Here is a 22,417-nt window from a genome sequence, read left to right as displayed (position 1 = left end):
GGGCTTTCTCTGTTGCAGCTCCTAGGCTCTGGAATGAGCTTCCTCTGTCTGTAAAAACTTGTCCTTCATTGGGTGTTTTTCAGAGTGCACTTAAAACTTATCTGTTCTCTTTAGCATTTGATAATGCTTTGTAAGTTGTGTATGTCATGTTTGCATTGTTTTTATGTCTTTGTTTTTATTAAATTTTTTATACCTTCTGTACAGCACTTTGGTTCCACTTGTGGTGTTGAAAGTGCTATATAAATAAAGTTGAGTTGAGTTGAGTTGAGTTGAGTTGAGAGGAGGTTAAGGAATCTTTGGCCAGAAATATGTTCAGTAGGTCAAATGTGGTCTTTTGTCAGGCTGATATAACATGAAAAGGAGTCAATATGTATAGAAAGCTAATGTTCAAGCTAATGTTCTTCGGCCAAATGTACACTACCGTTCAAAAGTTTGGGGTCAGTGAGAATTTTATTTTTATTTTTTGGAGGAAAGAAATCAATACTTTTATTTATCAAGGAATAATTAATTTGATCGAAAGTGACAGTAAAGACATTTATAATGTTACAAAAGTCTTTTGAACTTCCTATTCATCAAAGAATCCAAAAAAAAAAAAAAAAAAACTGTACAACTGACAGACCAACAACTGTTTCAACATTGATAATAATAATAAATGTTTCTTGAGCATCAAATCCTCATATTATACTGATTTGTGAAGGATCATTTGACACTGAAGACACTGACACTGGTGATGCTGAAAATTCAGCTTTGATCACAGGAATAAATTACACTTTACTATATATTCACACAGAAAACAGCTGATTTACACTGGAATAATATTTAATACTATAACTGATTTTTGTTGTATTTTTAATCAAATAAGCGCAGCCATGGTTAGCAGAAGAGAATTCTTTTAAAAGTATTTAAAATCGTACCGACCCCAAACATTTGAACGGTAGTGTATGTTCAGTTGTTCAAACAGGAACCTCTGTATTGCTGATTTAACATCAGAAGGAGTCAACGAGTATGTATAGAAAGTTCAAGTTTCAAGTACTCTTTGGCCAATCTTTTTTTCAGCAGGTCAAACATGGACTTTTGTCAGGCTGATATAACATCAGAAGAATTAAATCTCAATGTATAGTGTTTATCTTTAATGACTCTTTGGTCCGAAATATGTTCAGTAGGTCAAATATGGATTTATGTATGGCTGATTTAACATCAGAAGGAGTCTCTAAGTTTATATAGTTTAAAACCATTTGACCAGAATTAAGTCAATAGGTCAGATATGGACTTCTATATGGACTACTTAATGGCTTAAAGTAACACCAGGTAACTTTTGCTCTCGGAGTCCCCCTACAGTTGGGAAACAGTATTGTCCTCTACTACTGTCGTAAACTCTGTCATCCTACATGCATGTGCATTTGTTGACAACCATGATATTAATAATCTTCCTCCTTTCTTTTTACATGTTGAGTAGAGTACACTTTTTCGGTCAAACATTTGCTATTTGCATTTCATCGATTGCAAAGTTCAAATCAGAACGAGAATGCTAGCGATAGCTAACCATCAAAAACTAGAATATCGTTTACTAGCTACCAGATTGATAATTCGCTGCTCTACTATCATTACTTGATTCATGAAGATAAACGGAGGATAAGATAGCTTCCGTAACATAGTCAGGCAGACAAAAAAAAACAAAGAGATAGTATGCAAGCAATATACTTACTAGTCCAAAAGCATGACAGCCAAGTCCGCATCGGTCGGGCACCCCTCCTCCTCCTTCAGCTCACGCCAGCGAGAAAACGCTGGCCCAATGTTGATCCTCGTTCTGCCTTTTACACGATCACTTTCTCTTTTTGCTTTGCTCCGATAAAACCTTTGCTTTCTTGTTTTTCTGTGCTGCTTCGGCCATGACTTTAACATTTGGCTCGCACGTCCGATTTTAAGGAAGTGGGGGTGGTGGTGGAAGTGACGTATATGCCGTAAAGCAGTCGAATTTTGTAGTTCTCTTTGTTCGCCGGTTACTACCCGAAACCCAGGGCCGGCGATTGCTATAGGCGAACTAGGCGATTGCCTAGGGCGACAAATGTGTTGAGGGCGCGGCGCACTCTAGTGTCGTCCTTGGCCTACTTCCCATTAATCACAGAATTAGAATGACAAGCGAAACAAAAACATGTTTATTAAACATGATCATCCTAAGGCGCCCCCTCAGCCACATGTTTAATTACTTGTCAACCTGATTATTAGATTGAATTGATGATTATTTTCGATCATTTCCTAACGGGGGGTGAGGGGGTTTTATGTTACGTTACGTTAGGCAAGTGCTCAGCTGCTGGTGCGTTGATCGAAACCCTCTGGTGCACAGGGACGAAAACGGAGAAAGCAACTAGATAAAAAAAAAAGCCCAGTATAGAGGTAAGTCTTCTCATCTCAGCCATTAAGGTGTCAAACGAAATAAATTTACTTAGTATTGTGCACAGCCACAGGCATGCTGGCCATCGGGACTACCGGGAGATTCCCGGTGTGCCGACGTGCTTTTTGGGCCGATACATCTCATACTTTTATTATTAATATTATTTTTTGTCTTAGTGGCCCATAAAACTCGTACATCGGCCCATTCGTTTTGTTTTGTTTTGTTTAATTGGCGGCGCTGGGTTACTTCCAAGTAACAAAACTAATTATGAAAGTTTCCTTTATTTTTCAGTGCATTTGTTTTACAATATAGCCTATGGCTATTACTGTCATGGAATTAATATTATAACTATTATTATGTAGTAGTGTAATGTATACAGACACTGTAACTAAAAGAGGTTTGAATTTTTCTTTGTTCAATTTGCACACTGAATATGGGTTGGAGCTTTTAATTTTGAACTCTCAAAGTGCATCAGATTGATGAATTTAACATTAAAATGCACAAAATTTTCTTACGGGAGGCATACCCCCGAAACCCCCTTAGCCTTGTAGCAGACTAATAGATGTAATAGTAATAATAGTAGTGGTGGTAGTAATTGTAATTTATATCCTACAAGTTACATGGTCAGACAAAATGTATTTGTTCAATGCATCTATGTAGGATGATAGAAATATCATTGAACGTTCTTTGTATGAACAATTTATTACAGTTGATCCTTCAAGTCATAATTTGCTTGTTGAAGTTTTGGAGTGACTATAAGAGGATTTTTGTTTAGTTTAATAAATACTTATAATTTGTAAGTATCCCCTCCCCTTAAAAATACTTACAAACTCAATCTCGCCTAGGGCAACCAAAGGGCTAGAGCCGGCCCTGCCGAAACCCGAAGTTTAAAAGTACGATTAAAAACGCTACAGACCCCGTCAGGCTATGGCAGACGTGTCATTTGTAAAGTATTTGGGCCATTGGGGAATATGTATTCAATATTTAATAATTACAAATTAATAACTATTGATACGGGTTTGACCCAGATAACAATACATGTTAAAAATCACCCAGCAAAGGGGGTTACATTGCCAATCTGTTATGAGCGACTGAATACAATGGATTTATAATCAATTATTCATACAGATCGGCAAGATAGATCAATTTTATTTATCAATAATCAAATCATAACGAATTATAATTCAATATTCATATACCAATTGTCTAGAATATATAGATTCTCAGGATACTCCTCAATGGAATTAATTTGTATCGAATAATCTGTTTGTCCAGCAAACTGATCATGGATCTTCATCAACTCCCACAGAGAAATTACCTTTAAGAGACTCGCAGGAAAAGACAATCTTTACGGCCGTAAAAGATAGCTTTCCTGTTTTGCCACAATACTATTTAAAGTATTCTACAATTTTAAAGCTGGTAGCTGAGACCAAAACATTTAAGTGATTTGAGTATGAGCATGAAGACAGAGTCAATAAATGAATATATGTATTTAATAAATGCAAAACTACATATACGGTTACTAACGTTACAAGGAATAAATGTATTTACAAACACAATAAAACATCGACGAAGGAGAATGCATACAGAAAGAGAGAGAGAGCTGATCGCGAAAGATCAGTGTGAGATAGACAGAGAGGGAGGGAGAGAGAGAGAGAGAAGATCTTTTTACAGTCTATGGAGAAGATCTGGAAAGATCTGAGTTTGGCAACAATCATCACAGACACAGAACCGTTAAGAGAGACAACTAGAGTCTAATCTTACCTTAATTAGGGCAGGCAATCTTAGCAGTATTTAGATCTCGGTAGGAAAACGAATACTTGCAAATCATGTTCTCTCGTGTGTGTGTGTGTGTGTGTTCCGGACCCGGTCAGAGGTCCTTTCCGGCGCGCCCGTGTGGCGGGATGTTCAAATCGTCCGTTGAAGGTGTTGCCAAAGAAATTATTCAAACTAAGTTCATTTCACTCGCCGGTGAGAATGAACAAAGGAGAATACAAAAAGGAAAATAAAACTGAACTAGACGAACAAAGGAAAGATGGGTCATCGCATGAACACGAGGTCCCGGTGGACCAAGGAGTCACATGATGAAGCGTCGAAGGGAGGTAAGAGAGCAGGAAGAGTCAAGCGCGCGTCACATGTTGGAGGAAGAGAGAGTCCAGGAAGAGCGAGTCCAGGAAGAGCGAGTCCAGGAAGAGAGAGAGAAGCCTGGAGTGCGCCGACATTTATCACCTTGGAGAAATCCAGCCTCTTCCTGTCGGCTTGGCCAATCGGAGAGTTGGAAGTCACAGGCGGGAATTTATTTTTTATTTCTCTTTGTCTAAGAGCGCAAGCTCGATTTATGGCAGTGTCAGAATTGGTCCTTCCTGTCCCAAAAAGCTGTTGCACATAGAATCATACACTTTACTGTAATCTTCTGTATCTGGCCAAATCAATTGGACCGAGAGAATTACAACGGTACCAAACAAAGCATGTACACATAATAGGAATATGAAAATACATCTTAATACATAACTATAAGCTCTTGGAATGAATGTACTGCTACGATAAAATCATAGAGACCTTACTATGACATGGGCAGCGTGCAAACACACAGGAATATATCGTATACAGTTGGCAATGGCTCATGTTCTGAGTTTAATGTAACAGTTTGTGTATTTCTGTGTGTTGTGCATCTCTGAAAGGTCCAGCCAGGCCATCTGGCATTCCTTCCTCGCAGAAAGGAAGATGCTGGAGCGATAAGATCTTTTGAAGCTCGGCGCGGATCGTAAATGGTGTCAGAGAGTTCCTCTAAGTCTCAGACATGTTGGCACCATCTAAGATTTAGATTGTTACAAGTCAGAGTCTAAAAGCTTTTGGATTTAACCAGGAATGTTCATTTAGGTTCTGTTCAGATGAACAAGTCAACGATTTACCCTAGATCCTTACACATTCAACCTATTGTAAGTCGATGTACCATCACAAGAGACTTGGAAATATATTATGAAGGTTGAAAAGTTACCTAGTGCTGCTTTAAGAAGCACCAGAAGAAGTCTATGAATATGTATAGAAAATTCAAAATCGAGGATTCTTTGGCCAGAAATATGTTCCTTGGGTCAAATGTGAACTTCTGTATGCCTGACGTAACATCAGAAGGAGTCAACAAGTATGTATAGAAAGTTCAAGTTTCGAGTACTCTTTGTCCAGAAATATGTGTAGTAGTTCAAATTTTGACTGACGTCTGGCTGATATAACATTGGAAGAAATCAATCTGAATGTATAGTGTTAATCTTTAAGGATTCTCTGGCCAGAAATATGTTCAGTAGGTCAGATGTGGACTTTCCTATGGTTAATGTAACATCAAAAGGAGTCAATATCTATAGAAAGCTAATATTCAAAGACTATTTGGCCAAAAGTATGTTCAGTGGTTCAAAAAGGAACCGTATTGCTGATTTAACATCAGAAGGACTCTATAAGTTTACATAGTTTAAAACCTTTTGAGGACCCTTTGACCAGAAATAAGTTCAATAGGTCAGATATGGACTTATAAATGGCTTATGAAAAATCATGAAGGAGTGTACATGATTTGGCCAGAAATGATGTTGCATTAGCCATACAGAAGTTGGCTAATGCAACATCATTTCTGGCCAAATCATGTCCTCTACAGTGAATATGAGATGATGCCCTCAGGTAGAAGGTACAGGTTACCAAACTGTAGACTGAAAATGTTTAAATTTTCATTTGTACCACTCTCTATAAAAATATTGAGCAGCTCCAATAATAACGAGATCTAAATCAGCCCAGCAAATCAGAGACATGCTGCAATGTACACCTGCTCGTAATTATGGATCCGACTGGGGTGATGAGACAAGAGATGACGACATGATCACAGTTGACAAAATCGGTTCTGAATTTTCTTCACCTGCGATTAAAAGGGAAGACTCACAATCTGAAATGATGACAGAAGAGAGACCATTCACACCAGGAGAACGTCAAGCCATTCTCACAGCCTTGCCTCCTCTAAAGAGACAAGATCCAAACACAGAGTTTTGGCGAGAATTAGACTCTCTAGTTGAAGCACATCAAATGACACTAAGAGACATACACACCATTGTGAAAGCTAAAATCCCAAGAGACCGTTGGGAACGCTTGCCAGCATTGATAACATCAGCCCAATGGGTAGACTTTGGGGTTGATGGCCAGGGAAGACACCTGGGTCTTTGGCAAACATTAGATGAATTTAGAAAAGAAATCCAAGAAATCTTGGGCAGCGGTAAAATTCCATTCACATCAGTGACATTGATTAAGCAAAAGGATGATGAATCTCCAGATAAATATGCTCTGCGGAAGTGGAATGCTTATGAGAGATGGGCTCTCTGTGCTTAGAAACAACCTGACAGAGATGATATGGAAGCTTTAGCTTAAGTTCTGTCAGGAAGACTCAATCAGCGCGCCATGTATTACCTCATCCCTATCCAATAGGGTGTTAACAGTCACAGTATATAAGATTGGTACTTACACTTGTCTGAGTTCACAGGTGCTGACGCTGCCATTCATGCTCTCGTTCAGTCGCCAGCCAACATGTTTCAGGACACGCATACTGTTTACTATTATTGAGTTCCGACGATGGATATGTCCCGCCGTATCTCCTGCTACACGTCGAGGTTCCCGCGTTCAGTGCCGCATCTCCCCGTAGGCACAGTGGTCTTCGGAGAGTTTTTTATCAGCCAAGGCCTCTCATGAGAAGTTCTGCTCCTCTAGGCCTAAAACACCCCGGGTCACCAATCAGTTTCCATTTCACGTCATCAAAAGCCTCAACAGCATCAGCTCAGACAGGATAATCCAGCAGGAAGAGAACTATGTCATCCTCGACAACTTGTCCAGGAAAATAACCTCGCTGTCTGCACGGGTGCATTATCCCGCAGATCACCGATCCACCGTAATGAATCAACAACTCTGCAAGTCACGAGAGGCGATCTTCTCTCGCTGGTTCAAGTTCAAGCTCCAACTCCAAGGCTTTCAAGTCGGTTTTTCAAGTTTTGGTAGGCGCTTCCATCGGCCACTGTTAATATGTCCCCTCTTTCATGATTAAACTTCATCCAGGTAAGTATTTCTCCGTTGCTTCCTATACCAGCGGCAGAGTTCAAATTGGAGTCCACGGTGACGTGGCGTACGTGTTCTAATTACTACTGTTTTGCAGACTGCAACGGGGCGGTTAGCTCGCCTTAAAGGGGAAATGTCATAGCAAGTGTAAGCAAGTTTCGCGTCACCGATATTCCACAGTACTAATCTAATATCAGCATTGTCGATACTACGCTCTTGTGGGCAGTTTGCAAATACCCACTAACAACTGAGTAACTGATTTAAAAATAAATAAATATATAAATAAACCTGAGTTAAGGAGAGCAAGTTGTTCATTTGGCTGTTATGCATACTGTAGCGGATATCTCTACAATGGCAAGTTAATTACGTATTTACATAAGTGTTGTAATTTCATAAACAACTATTTTCAACATATTTAGGCCTACTTTAAATTCATATTATAAGTCCCTTAACGAAAATTAGATCTACAATATTGGAAATGTGTACAATCGGTGTAATATTCAACCTTTCCTGGTGACTACTTAATCCACTGATATGCGTGATAGAAATATTTTATGTGATGGGTATTTCCACATTAATGTACAGAAAAATGCAGACTAAGGATGCTCCTGTCAAAGGCCACTCATCCTTTGCAAAAACTGTTAACTCAGTAGAACTAACAGTCATATTAGTTTTATCAAGTCAAACCAATCAACAGAACTAATCAGTGAAGGAGACTCGAGTGGCATTGTGTTTGCTCAACTGTATGATATACATGTTCATGTATCTTTCTATTCAAGAGTCTCAACTGTTGTTGTGGCATATGCTCCGCATGGCGCAGTGGATAAGACACATGCCATTGGTGTGAGAGACCCGGGTTCGAATACACTGCGAGACACCAAGCAACAGCAGAGGACAGACTCAGGGAGCACCATGTGTCCCTGAGCAAGACACTTAACCCCTAGTTGCTCCAGAGGCATGTGACCTCTGACATATATAGCAATTGTAAGTCGCTTTGGATAAAAGCGTCAGCTAAATGAATAAATGTAAATGTAAATCTGAGAAAAGGATTCTACGCTCAAAAGACAACAGATCAAGTATCATTTAGGTAATGATAGTAGCTGCTTGACAGGACGCCGTCACCTTACTTCAGGTAAGTAATGTAGTAAGAAGTCAGATTTAGTCGGTTTAAGAATTAAAAAAAAAAAAAAAAAAAAAACACACTTGACAAGGGTGCATGTCCAATCTCAGATTCGGATATCTAGATCAGTAAAGGCTAGATGAATCTTTTAAGCTTACTCAAGGTTCGTTTCGTCCGCTCTTCACAAAATCATCCTATAGCGGTCGTTAGCATCCTTAGGGATTTGGCGTGGTCGCAAAATATATTATATCGTTGTGCTAACAAAGCATGATTGTCATCAAGGCAGATCTTATTGTTAGGCGATCTTGCCATTCCTGAGACGTTAATTCGGCTATCAGTCGTCTTCAATTTCATAATTAAGGTTGTGCTTATTCCTGCCAATGCAAAGCCATAGCTACGCGCTTTCATTCTTTGTTACAGGCTTTCAGACGGCTTTTGCCGTTCAGCAACCCGGATCCATCACCCTGCCCTCCTCTAACAGAGTTTATGTTAAATTAGTAATGTTTTGCTTTTCTTTTCAGATTCCTGTTTTCACATCCTGATCACGGCCGATTGTTCCTTCCTCGTCTACAATTACGAAATCGTAATTTAATATTTCTTCCATTCATAGTTTGCTCGCAGGCATTCAAATTCACGCAAGTATTTTAATACTAATTATCCAAGTCTGTTCACCATACCTTCTCTTTGTTTGCTACTTAAGGCATAGCCAAGACCTGTAGTAAACCTCCGATAAACGCCTGCCAATCTCATTTTATCACAAAGATAAAAATGTGTATAATTGTGCCCCTTTTCGCAGGATATGTGGTGGGTCTCCGGTGTGTATGCGGGGTTTGGCTCGGAATGCCCCACAGATAATTTTGAATAGCATGTTGGAATGGTCATTCGAAGGTGATTAAGCATATCGTTTTGTCTATCCCTTTGGATGTGGCAGGGCTGCTATTCCCGGCACAGGGGTCGGAGTTTCAACAGCTCGTTTTGCAGCCTCGATTACCTCTCACCAACAATTTTAAACTTTTTCGCTTTGTTCTACCAGGATCATTCAAGATGGAGAGACTCAAGAAGTGTCAACATATAGACAACATTCCGGATGGTCGTTGATGAATTATGTAGCTATCTCTAGTCACTAATTAGCTTATTCTGTCTCGATTTTCTTTAAATCATGTCCCGTGGGCAGGATTCATGTAAATTTAGGTTGTGATGCACTAACCCAGGAGGAATTTCGTTAGCTCCTCTCAGCGCTGTTGTAGTCTTTAAAAAGCAATTCTTAAATGAATTTCTCCCATTGCTTGAACTTCGAGTGTTGTAACCTTGAAGATGTTGGTTATGCTTATACGGCAACATTTCACACTAAGTAAGTTAGAAAAGCAAAATCCATCCAACTTCCCTCTATTACTTCCTGTCCGCAATGGTCTCTTTTCTATTGGTATTCAGATTGTAGCTGTCTGTTACAGCGTCATGGCTCATGCATCCAGGGGATTCACTCCAGGAGCTAAATACTCAGATTTCCCCATGGTCTTTTCTGTTTGCGTTTCTCACCTAATTTCTTTACTCCCTTTCTTAAGAACTCTAAGAATGACTCTCAAGGCTCTGTTTCACTTATCTATTTATTAATTAGTTATAAATTCTGTCCCTTCTCATCTATGATTAATTTCGTTAAATTCCCCTCCATTTATCCTAACTAACGTAGCACTTCTCTCTAAGCCGGTTCAGGACTCATCAGTTTCTGCCCTCAAAAGCTGCTGTTTACACCCCTCCCTTTATACCGGTCATTCGTTCCGGATTGGGGCAGCCACCACAGCAGCCGAACGAGGAGTGTCTACATCAGCTATCAAAATGATGGGAAGATGGTCTTCCTCAGCTTTTGAATCCTACATAAGAACTGATTCAAAAATTATCATTGAAGCCCAGCAAGCTCTCCATTAATAATCCAGGTAAATCCTCTCGCAACGACTGGTGGTGGTGGTACTACGTTATCCACTTGAGCGCAGTTCAAATTGCACTATCTGATAAAGCCCCTCTGTACTCGTCTCTGTGTTTGTGTTTTGTCCCGCGGTGTCTCCGCTCGTCTTCTGTCTTTATGTGATCCTCCTCGGCCACTAGTTTAGCCGTGGTCTGTGCAGGCTATCATAGCTTTGTTCTTACGGTCCATCGCGGCCTGGTCCGTCTGGTCTAGTGGCCTTGTTTCGTGAATATTGTCTTTCATGTGGCATTAGCGGTCGGTGTGGCTCCTAAGCGGTCTCGTCTCTGTGGTCTCCCATGGCCGTGTGGCCTATCGTGGCCTTGTCCTCTAAGGTCCATCGTGGCCTTGTGACCTCTAGGGGTCTTGGTTTTATGTGGCTCTATGGCCGTGTCTATGATTAGCTCGTTATGTGTGGCATATTTCAATATGCTTCAGCCTGTCCTACATGTGGCCATCCGTGGTCCGTGGTCCATCGCGACCTTCTGTGTGGCTTAGCAGCTGTGTCTTATAGGTTTGTCTTCATGTGGCATTAGCGGCTGGTGTGGCTCCTAAGCGGTCTCGTCTCTGTGGTCTCCCATGGCCGTGTGGCCTACCGTGGCCTTGTCCTCCAAGGTCCATCGTGGCCTAGTGACCTCTAGGGGTCTTGGTTTTATGTGGCTCTATGGCCGTGTCTATGGTTAGCTCGTTATGTGTGGCATATTGAAGCCTGTCCTACACGTGGCCATCCGTGGTCCGTGGTCCATCGCGACCTTCTGTGTGGCTTAGCAGCTCTGTATTATAGGTTTGTCTTCATGTGGCATTAGCGGCCGGTGTGGCTCCTAAGCGGCCTCGTCTCTGTGGTCTCTCATGGCCGTGTGGCCTACCATGGCCTTTTTCTATATGTGGCTATCAGGGCCTGCGGTCAAGCTGACCTCGTGTTTATGTAGTCTATCATGGCCTGTGGTCAAGTTGACCTTGTGTTTATGTGGTCTATCAGGCCTGTGGTCAAGCTGACCTTGTGTTTATGTGGTCTATCATGGCCTGCGGTCAAGCTGACCCTGCGTTTATGTGGTCTATCACGGCCTGTGGTCAAGCTGACCTTGTGTTTATGTGGTCTATCGTGGCCTGTGGTCAAGCTGACCTTGTGTTTATGTGGTCTATCATGGCCTGTGGTCAAGCTGACCTTGTGTTTATGTGGTCTATCATGGCCTGCGGTCAAGCTGACCTCGTGTTTATGTGGTCTATCATGGCCTGTGGTCAAGCTGACCTTGTGTTTATGTGGTCTATCATGGCCTGCGGTCAAGCTGACCTCGTGTTTATGTGGTCTATCATGGCCTGTGGTCAAGCTGACCTTGTGTTTATGTGGGCTATCATGGCTGTGGTCAGGCTGACCTTGTGTTTATGTGGTCTATCATGGCCTGTGGTCAAGCTGACCTCGTGTTTATGTGGTCTAGCATGATGGTCCATTGGGCCCGGTTCTATATAAATATATAAATAATTTTGTAAATAAATATTTATCATCTTATCTGTATTCTTCTTTCTCGTTTCAGGAACCGCAGGACCCACGACTGGTGGGTATATTTATTTACAGTTCTTAAGGGTGGGCTCCGTCCTTGTGGAATTATTCTTCCACTTCTCTTTGGGGGTCGGCTGTGCCCCCGCCTTCTTCTCAGGCGGGACATGCAGATTCGGCTAACCTCGCTTTGCTCGCTAAGGACGGGGCCTACGCCAAAGAACTCATAAATTTATGCTTGCTGAGCTGTCAATAAATGTATATAGCTTTTCAATTTATCTCCCGAGTCTTTCTGGTAGAAATGGAAGCTTTAGCTTAAGTTCTGTCAGGAAGACTCAATCAGCGCACCATGTATTACCTCATCCCTATCCAATCAGGTGTTAACAGTCACAGTATATAAGATTGGTACTTACACTTGTCTGAGTTCACAGATGCTGACGATGCCATTCACCTCCATCCTCCCCAACCACCACCAAGATGGTACCTTCCCCTCCATCCTCCCCATCACCACCACCAGGATGGTCCCTTCCTTACCTCCAGGGGGTTGGCTGTGCCCCCGCCTTCTTCTCAGGCGGGACATGCAGATTCGGCTAACCTCGCTTTGCTCGCTAAGGACGGGGCCTACGCCAAAGAACTCATAAATTTATGCTTGCTGAGCTGTCAATAAATGTATATAGCTTTTCAATTTATCTCCCGAGTCTTTCTGGTAGAAGTACAGTTCACTGACACACTTGTGGATGGATTTAGCATGAAATACCAACAAGCCTTATCACTTGGAGTCAACATTTGACCAAATTATGCAATGGGCTGGCCGTCTAGAGATGGCTATGAGATCAAACCTGGAAGAAGGAAACAATCCAAATCGAAGAGGAGTGGCGACAGTTCAATACAACATGGACACAGAGAGGTGGTTGAAGATTTGCAGCAACTGTGAAAAGCGTGGACACTTAAGAAAAGATTGTTGGGCTAAAGGAGGTGGAGCAGAAGGTCAAGGTCCATCATTTAAACAAGTTATTATGTGCAAATTATTTTTCTGCAATGGCAAAACCATGATGAAACCTCTCAAGGGAGGACGTGGACTGAAGCACAAGTTCGTCAGCTCATAGAGGGAATTGTGTGTAACTAATTACTGGAACAGCAATGGTTCTACTTCCTGATGCTATGCCACCTGCAGGAACAGGAGGAGACACTACTTTGTTCAAAGAGAAGTTACAATGCTATTTCACAATGCTGGACAAAATTACCAAAGACAATAATAAGAAAGTGCGAGAATCTCAACAGCAATGGGATGAAAAACGTACTCGGTTACTAACGTAACCTCTGTTCTCTCTAGAGAGGGAACAAGTACTGCGTAATATCTTACGCTATGGGGAAAACCTCTTTTCCTCGAGATATTGAAGCCAAAAATTATCCTTAATTTTTAATCAATGCAAAACGCTTTGCAGCAGCAAGCAGACATAGGCGAGGCGGCTCGCGCGCCTATTGGCTGCTCTGTGGCAAAAGCAGCAGCCTATCGAGAGCGGCTCAGCGTGACGTCTTGACCAATGGGGGCACTTCGCGCCCATTCCGTCACGTCCCGCCAGAAAGGGCGTGGTCTCGCCCTATAAATATAGCTCGATTAGGCTGGTACACTGGTTTTCATCGCCGAAGCGAACCAGAGCGTATTGTAAGCACGGCAAGATACGCAGTACTCGTTCCCTCTCTAGAGAGAACAGAGGTTACGTTAGTAACCGAGTACGTTCTCTTATGAGAGTATCTCTCGTACTGCGTAATATCTTACGCTATGGGGAACACAGTGTAACACGCCGTGCATACAGGGATCCAACACCAAAGTCCCAAGGGCAGAGGCCCGGGGCGCATGTAGTGCATAATCACCATAGACTCACAAAGAGTGAAGGAAGAGGGGCTAGAAGCGTCATTCCTTATAAAATAGCATCCAGAGGAGCTAATCATATAGATATTATACCACGTAGTCAGGGTGAAAACACTTTCAGCCTAAACTGGGTGGCCATACATGTGTTGACACTCGTGGGGCTGCTGTATCAGTCAGTGAGCGATACGCAGGCCAAACTCAGCATCTGGGCCGACACAGCGGGGCAGATCGCACTGAATTCTAGACCGCCAAAAGCTTAGCTTGTAAGGCGGGGACCTCCAGGTTATAGTATTTTATAAATGTAGACGGCGAGGCCCAGCCCGCAGCCGTACAAATATCTTGCAGGGTAATCCCGCTAGACCATGCCCACGAAGAGGCCACGCCTCTCGTGGAGTGCGCTCTGACACCCAAGGGACACTGCAGGCCCTTAGAGGTGTAAGCCAGCCCTATGGCATCAACTATCCATCTGGATAGGCTCATTTTTGATGCGGCAAGTCCCTTAGAACATCCGCCAAACAAAACGAAAAGCTGCTCAGCCTGTCTAAAACCAGATGAGCGGGACACATAAGCTCTTAGTGCCCTGACGGGGCAAAGGAGACTCGCGTCCTTCTCCTCATTGAGAACCGGAAGGGCGGACAGGGAAATCACCTGGGCCCTGAACGGTGTGTTGAGGGATTTCGGCACGTACCCGTGCCTAGGTTTGAGTATGACCTTTGAGTCATTAGGCCCAAACTCCATACATGACGCGCTTACCGAAAGCGCTTGTAAGTCCCCTACGCGCTTCACTGAAGCGAGAGCCATGAGAAACACCGTTTTGAAAGACAGATGTTTCATGTCTGACAAATGGATTGGCTCGAATGGGGCACCTTTCATGGCTTCCAACACCGTGGAAAGGTCCCACATCGGGACTGAAGGGGGCCTGGGAGGGTTCAATCTCCGAGCTCCCCTGAGGAAACGCGTGACTAGGTCGTTCTTCCCCAGTGGCTGGCCAGACGCCGGTTTTGCAAACGTTGCTATGGCCGCCACGTATACTTTGAGCATGGATGGGGTTCTGCCCTTATCCAGCAGCTCTTGAAGGAAGGAAAGCACTTCCGTAACCCCGCAGTCTACGGGTGAAAAGCCCTGAGCTTGACACCAAGCAGAGAACACAGACCATTTCGAGGAATAGAGCCGTCAAGTAGACGGAGCTCTAGCCTGCGTGATCGTGTTTAACACTCCCTCCGGGAGGTTAGCGGGTACCCGTTGATGGCCCATGCGTGCAGGGACCACAGATCCGGGCGAGGATGCCAAATCGAGCCCCCTGCCTGAGAGAGGAGGTCTCTCCTCAGTGGTACAGGCCATGGGGCAGTGCTGGCCAGCTGCATCAGGACTGGGAACCAGGTCTGGTTTGTCCAGAGCGGGGCCACGAGCAGCACTGGGCATCCGTTTTCCCTGATTCGTTCCAACACTTGAGGCAGGAGCGAGACAGGGGGAAAAGCATATAGGGGAACGCGGGGCCAGACATGGGCTAGCGCGTCCCTGCTCTTCGAGAAGAAGTTCGGACACTGAGCGTTTTCGTGGGACGCGAACAGGTCCACCTGCGCTCTGCCGAACGTTTCCCACAGCAGTTGGATCGTCTGCGGGTGCAGTGACCATTCCCCTGCTGGGACATTGTTTCTGGACAGCCTGTCTGGTCCCACATTCAGGTGACCAGGCACATGCGCTGCTCTCAGCGAGAGCAGGTTGTGCTGAGCCCAGACCAGAAGGCGTTCCGTCAACCTGTAAAGGTTTCGGGACCTGACGCCGCCCTGGCGATTCATGTGTGCCACCACTGACATGTTGTCCGACCGGACCAGGACGTGGTGACCTTTTATCTGGGGACAGAAGCACCGTAGCGCTTTGTCGACTGCTATCATCTCCAAGCAGTTTATGTGAAGGAGCTTTTCCCGTTCTGACCACAGGCCAGCGAACGGTCTGCCCTTGAGCAGCGCTCCCCATCCCGAGGTGGAGGCGTCCGTAGACACCACCTGCACACTCGAGGCGGTCCCCAGACTCACACCTGACTGATACCAGTCGGTTACCTTCCAAGGTTTCAGGGCTGAGACGCACTCTAGATCGACCCTGAGGCGAAACAGACCAGCGGCCACATCTGCAGTGGGCGCATGCGAAGCAGGCCCAACTGGAGTACAGAGGCTGCTGAGGCCATCAAGCCCAGCATTTTCTGAAACCTTTTGAGCGGGACTATAGAGCCGTGGCGGAAGGATTTCGCGACGCGCTGAATGTCTAGTCCGCGCTCTGGCGACAGGCGTGCTGTCATGGATAGCGAGTCCAGCACTGTTCCCAGAAAATAAATTTTCTGACTGGGAGACAGCGCGCTTTTCGCCCAATTGACTGTGAGGCCCAGACTCTCGAGGTGCTCGAGTAATGTGGCCCTGTGTTCTATGAGCTCTGATTGAGATCGAGCTAGAATCAGCCAATCGTCCAAGTAGTTCAAAACTCGCATGCCCCGGAGTCTCAGGGGTGCGAGAGCTGCGTCCATGCACTTCGTGAATGTACGGGGTGCTAGGGACAGGCCGAACGGCAGGACTGTGTATTGATATGCCTGGCCCTCGAAGGCGAATCTCAAGAATCGCCTGTGATGGGACGCTATTTGTATCTGGAAATAGGCGTCTTTCAGATCTATTGAAATAAACCAGTCCTCTTGGCAAACTTGCGCGAGGATTTTCCTGGTTGTAAGCATTCTGAACTGTCGCTTCACAAGCGCTCTGTTCAGCTGTCGCAGATCCAAAATGGGTCTGAGACCCCCATCTTTTTTCGGTACCAGAAAATATCTGCTGTATAAGCCCCCTTCGCTCTGAGCTTGAGATAAGGGTTCTATAGCACCTTTGCTCAGTAGTTTCGCTATCTCGGCTCGAAGTAGATGAGATACTTCGTTTTTCACCGTCGTCTCGACGCGCGCCGTATAACGGCGGGGACGTCGAGCGAACTGTAGCGAATAGCCTCTCTTTATAGTGTTCAGCACCCATTCTGATACCCCGGGGAGCTTTGACCACGCATCTGCGTGAATAGCTAGAGGTAGAATGAAATCCGGGCTCTGGCCGCGGCCTGACGGCGGCTCGAGAGCCTCGGTGTGCTGAGAACTCAACGCCGTGTTTACAGCGTGCGAGGCGGGGGGCGCGCTGATCACAGCGGGCAGCCTGGCTTCGCTCAGCTTTTCTATGACTGGTAGTGCAGAGAAGGCGAGCGGGGCGAAACCCATGGGGTTCGGCGTGTCTGTGAGAGAATGTGGGCGCGGGATGGCGGGCACATTTACTGCACTGAAAACACTGTCGGCTCGCGCCGACTGAATGTGTGTTAGTTTCGTTTTTACAGAAACCAAGGGACACGCATCGTGTAGTGTAAGCGGGCACTGTGATGTGGGCGCGTTTACTACATTGTTTGCACAATCGAAATGAGTCGATTTTATTTGTGCTAGCCCTGCACCGTGGCGGGCTGTGTCTGGGTGTGGGAATGGGCACTGGGACGTGGGCATTCTTACAACACTCATAACACCATCGGCCGTGGCCGGAACACCAGAAAATGCATTCTTTATTGGATTTATCTGGGTACAGATTTATTTTCGTAAAAACGGCTTTTGTGTGCAGGCAAGCGGGCCCTGGAGCTGGCTTGCTCACTGCAAAATACACTGGGACAGTCGCATTGCTTGGAACTGAACGAGCGAGAAGTTTGGGTGGAAATCCAGCCGCAGCGGGATTTGAACACCGTTCCTAGAGAGGCTAGGAAGGCTTTGAGGCCTCGGGCTTGATCTCAATCCTCGGCCGGGGCCCGTGCTGAGGGGGGCGGCGTCCAGCAGAGCGAGAGCGCTCTCTTTGGTCTCGGGCCTGGCGGCGCTGTGAAGCGGCGGCGTCGGGTGGTCCAGGCTGCGGCTGAGAGCTTCGGGCAGGCGGCTGTTTCGGGCGGCCTGTAGCGGAGCTCGAGCGCTTCGGCAGGAAATGTTCCATGGCCTGCGATGTCTTCTGCACCTCGACGAATCTGTCGGCGAAATCTTTGACGGCAGATCCGAAAAGGCCCGTTGGCGAAATGGGTGCGTCGAGGAACAGGAGCGCTCAGCTTCCGTCATCTCGGACAGCGTTAGCCACAAATGTCTCTCAGCCACGGTGAGAGAGGCCATGTTCCGCCCCACGGCCTGTGCGGCAGCCTTTGCAGCGCGTAGAGCGAGGTCTGTAGCGCTCCTTAAGTCCGCCACGCAGATCGCTCCCGGTTCTTCCTCGTCCAATTTTTGGAGAAGGTCGGCTTGGAAGATCTGCAGAATAGCCATTGTGTGCAGCGCTGAAACTGCTTGCCCGGCGGCGGTGTAAGCGCGTCCGTGCATGGCTGACGTCACTCGGCAGGCTTTAGATGGTAGCGCCGTCTGAGCGCGCCGTCCAGCAGAGGGCGGGCAAAGATGGGACGCTACAGCCGTTTCCACAGGAGGAATGGAAAGGTAACCTCTATCTTTCGCACCGTCAACAGAGGAGAATGCAGCAGAGGAAGAGGTACGCAGCCTGGCGGAGAAGGGGGCGTTCCACGATTTCGCAACTTCCTCGTGAAGTTCAGGGAGGAAGGGCGCGGATCTCGACTGTGACGGTGCTTCATCCTTTCTGAGAAAGCGACCGTCGAGTCTGTTGCGTGGTGGTGGCGCGGGCGCCTCCCAGTCGAGGCCGATGGTCTCCACGGCTTGAGAGAGCAGACGAATCAGCTCTGCTTCAATGCCGGCTCGTCTCCCACGGGGCTGGCGGGTAGCGGGGGGAGGTCCACAGAGCTCGCCCAGTCCTCACTATCCGATGCCAGGAGAGAACATGCCTCGGTAGGTTCGTCAAGCTCAATGGCGGACGCGGCGGCAGACGGCGGCCATTGTCCATCCGTGAGCGACTCGAGCGATGCCGGCGAAGCTGGCGGGCGAACCGGTGAGCTTTGGCGGGCAGGAGAGAGCTCGGGTGCGCGCTGAGCACAGCGCTTTTTACAGCGCGGTACCACAGCGGGCAGAAGTGCAGGCTCTGAGAATGATGCCCGGCGAGTCCTCAGAGTCACCATAGGCAGCAGCTCGCAATGAGGGCATCCGCCGCTTGCTCTTTTAGAGTTTAGGAGAAGTGTGAGTTGCAACGGCGAACAAACACTCTCAGCAGAATAAAGGATATGGGCGCCGGAAAGCGCAGCAGGTACGGCGGCTGAAGGCGGCTAGGTGAAGGCCAGCGACTCCAGACTCGAGGGCTCGTCCCGCTGAAGGCTTGCGTCGACGGCGCGGCTTCTCACTCCGGATCCAGCGATGCGTGAGGCTTCGCTGAAGAGATGAAAATCAGTGTACCAGCCTAATCGAGCTATATTTATAGGGCGAGACCACGCCCTTTCTGGCGGGACGTGACGGAATGGGCGCGAAGTGCCCCCATTGGTCAAGACGTCACGCAGAGCCACTCTCGATAGGCTGCTGCTTTTGCCACAGAGCAGCCAATAGGCGCGCGAGCCGCCTCGCCTATGTCTGCTTGCTGCTGCAAAGCGTTTTGCATTGATTAAAAATTAAGGATAATTTTTGGCTTCAATATCTCGAGGAAAAGAGGTTTTCCCCATAGCGTAAGATATTACGCAGTACGAGAGATACTCTCGTAAGAGAACACACCACTACTGACATTCCAGACATTCCTGAGTTAGGCAGTTTTTTTATGGTCAAACGTATTGCTAGGAAAGGTTTAGAACCTAGGTGGGAGGGACCATACGAGATACTCTTACAGTTTTTTACATTTGTTTACATGCTATTTTGAAAACCGGGTTCTTTTTTTCAAAATATAATCACAATTATCCAAACACCACACTCAATTTGCATAATTCCTAGATTGTTTGCAAAATGACACACTTCTGTCAAAACATAAACACTTCAGTCAAAAGATATACACATATTTGTGAAAATGCTATTAGTTTTCATTTAACCAACATAGTCCTCAATGATCAGACACTATTGTAGCCAGTTTCACACGGCTGTGATAAATAAAAAACACATTTGTAAAAAAACTATTTTTAGGAAATAGCATGTGCTAGATTTTTGGCCAGACATTGTTATGTAAGGGATAATTTAGATGAAAAAAAAAATAGTGACAAACCCACAACATTCTTCATGATTAGTTTGAGATATAGGGAGAATGTACACAAATGTTATGATGGTGCAAGGAGATGAACCCAAATGCAGACAGTGTACGAAAAATACAAGGTTTATTGGTACAAAAACAGGAAAACAAAACCCACGAGGGGCAAAACAAGACAGGATGAGGAGTGACAGAACTAAACTATAACTTGACGATAGACTAGACGATAAACAAACAGCGACTATACATGAATATCAGTCACGTGACCTCTTACGTCAACCACTCTTTTTCCAGTTGGCTGCCGCCATCTTGAGTACCTACCGAATACTGTCTATGGTACTGGCAAGCCTATTATCTTAAGTCTTGTTAGAAAACAAACAACAAAATAACTATTCTTGAAACATTATTGACTTCTTTTTTTCTTAATTATTGTATGGAATAGAATAGCTCCTGCAGCAGGTGCATTAGCACAACAGGGAGCATAAAGCTACATGACACAATTTAATTGATTAATGTTACACTTTTAGTTAAAACTCACTTTAAAACACCATCGAGTATTTGTATCATATTCCGGTCGCGGCTTAAATTGGTTTCAAGTCAAACTATTTTTTTTAAATATGTTATATTAAGCATTGTATACGAAGCTATGGGCTATCCTTACCTAGCATGCATACTGTAAACATTCTTTTTTCATATGAATACCCCAATCGCAGGAAAATCACACACAAATCACATATACTTCAAATCGTGCATTTATTAGCTTCTTGTTTCAGGTGAAGAGATGTTACTTTAGCTTTGTTATCACGGATGTCAGAATGAGGAGGCAGGATAATGGTCACGTTGAACCACGTAAGATGATTGACAGCTGTACAGCGAATGAGCGCGCGCTAAGATCATAATTTGACGCAAATCAGGAAAAGGAGACACATATCTCGCTGCATTCGCTGTTTGAGCTCTTCAGATCGCATAATTCAGTGGAAAATAAATAGAAATGTCATTCTGTATGACGAAATATTTTACAAACATGTGATAATTAGGGCCCAAGCCTTGAAAAGGCGAAGGCCCTATTGTTTTCCTTAGGATTATTATTAGGGCCCAAGCCTTGAAAAGGCGAAGGCCCTATTGTTTTCCTTAGGATTATTATTATTATTAGGGCCCAAGCCTTGAAAAGGCGAAGGCCCTATTGTTTTCCTTAGGATTATTATTATTATTAGGGCCCAAGCCTTGAAAAGGCGAAGGCCCTATTGTTTTCCTTAGGATTATTATTATTATTAGGGCCCAAGCCTTGAAAAGGCGAAGGCCCTATTGTTTTCCTTAGGATTATTATTATTATTATTATTATTATTTTATCGACTATTCGGGCACTTTTGGGGCTCTTAACGTGCACGAAAACTCTTGAAACTTTGCACACTGGTCAGAACCCGCGGCCATCAGGGCCGGGCTGAAGCTGGTACCCGGGCGTGGCAGGGGGGCTCGACAGCGCCCCCTGGAACGGGGTCCGAAAACTTGGTCCATAAATCAAACACGCTTCCATGTAATAATATGAAACTCGGTACACATATAGATCTCATCGGTTCATATATCCTTTGTACTTTTACTTTTTACCCCAGCCCAACAGGAAGTCGGCTATTATGGTTTGTTTGGAAGCGTATGCCCCTGGAATTCGATATACTCCTCCTAGAGAATTCAACCAATCGCAACGAAACTCGGTCAGCATGATGTCAAGACATTGAGGATGAAAAATTGCCAGGGGATTTCTGATATCTCGAACGGTTTGGCCGTGACGAGGAAACGAATTTATGGCGAATAATGGAAACAGGAAGTGTGTTATAACTTCTGCATACATTAACTGATCTTGATGAAACTTCAACAGTGTGTTCGCTGTAAGAAGCCGATCACATGGATGTGACTATTGTGAGTCAAAGTTATAGCGCCACCAACTGGCAGCAGGAAGTGTGTCACTTTCAAAATGCTTTGAAATCACCCTCTTATTTTTACCCGATTTGCTTCAAACTTGATGTGTATAATGTAGACACTCGCCAGATGTAGACCTGTGAAAGGATTATTGATATCTTAGATACTGTTGCCATGGCAACGCATCAAACTTTAATATTCTTTTTGGATGCTTTTGAGACTCTTAGCATGCCTGAAATTGCTTAAAATTGCATGAAACTCGACAGACAGATCACATTTATTAGCCAGTAGACATGTGCAAAGTTTCAGAAACGGGCGTGGTGCAGGGGCTCAGTAGCGCCACCTTTTGTGACAAAAGTGGGTGGGGGGGGGGTTACTTTCATCTACAGTTACAAAACTTTTTCAACTTGATGAAAATACATTAAAGATGCTAAATTGTGAACGGATATTGAATATCTCTAACGGTTTTGCTATGGCGAGGGATTATGTCAAAAA

Source organism: Rhinichthys klamathensis, unplaced genomic scaffold, assembly GCF_029890125.1.
Source record: "Rhinichthys klamathensis goyatoka isolate OS25496 unplaced genomic scaffold, OSU_Roscu_1.1 h1tg000006l_1, whole genome shotgun sequence".
Taxonomy (NCBI): Eukaryota; Metazoa; Chordata; class Actinopteri; order Cypriniformes; family Leuciscidae; genus Rhinichthys; species Rhinichthys klamathensis.
The sequence above is the reverse complement of the archived record's forward strand: the minus strand, read 5'-3'. Positions refer to the sequence as shown.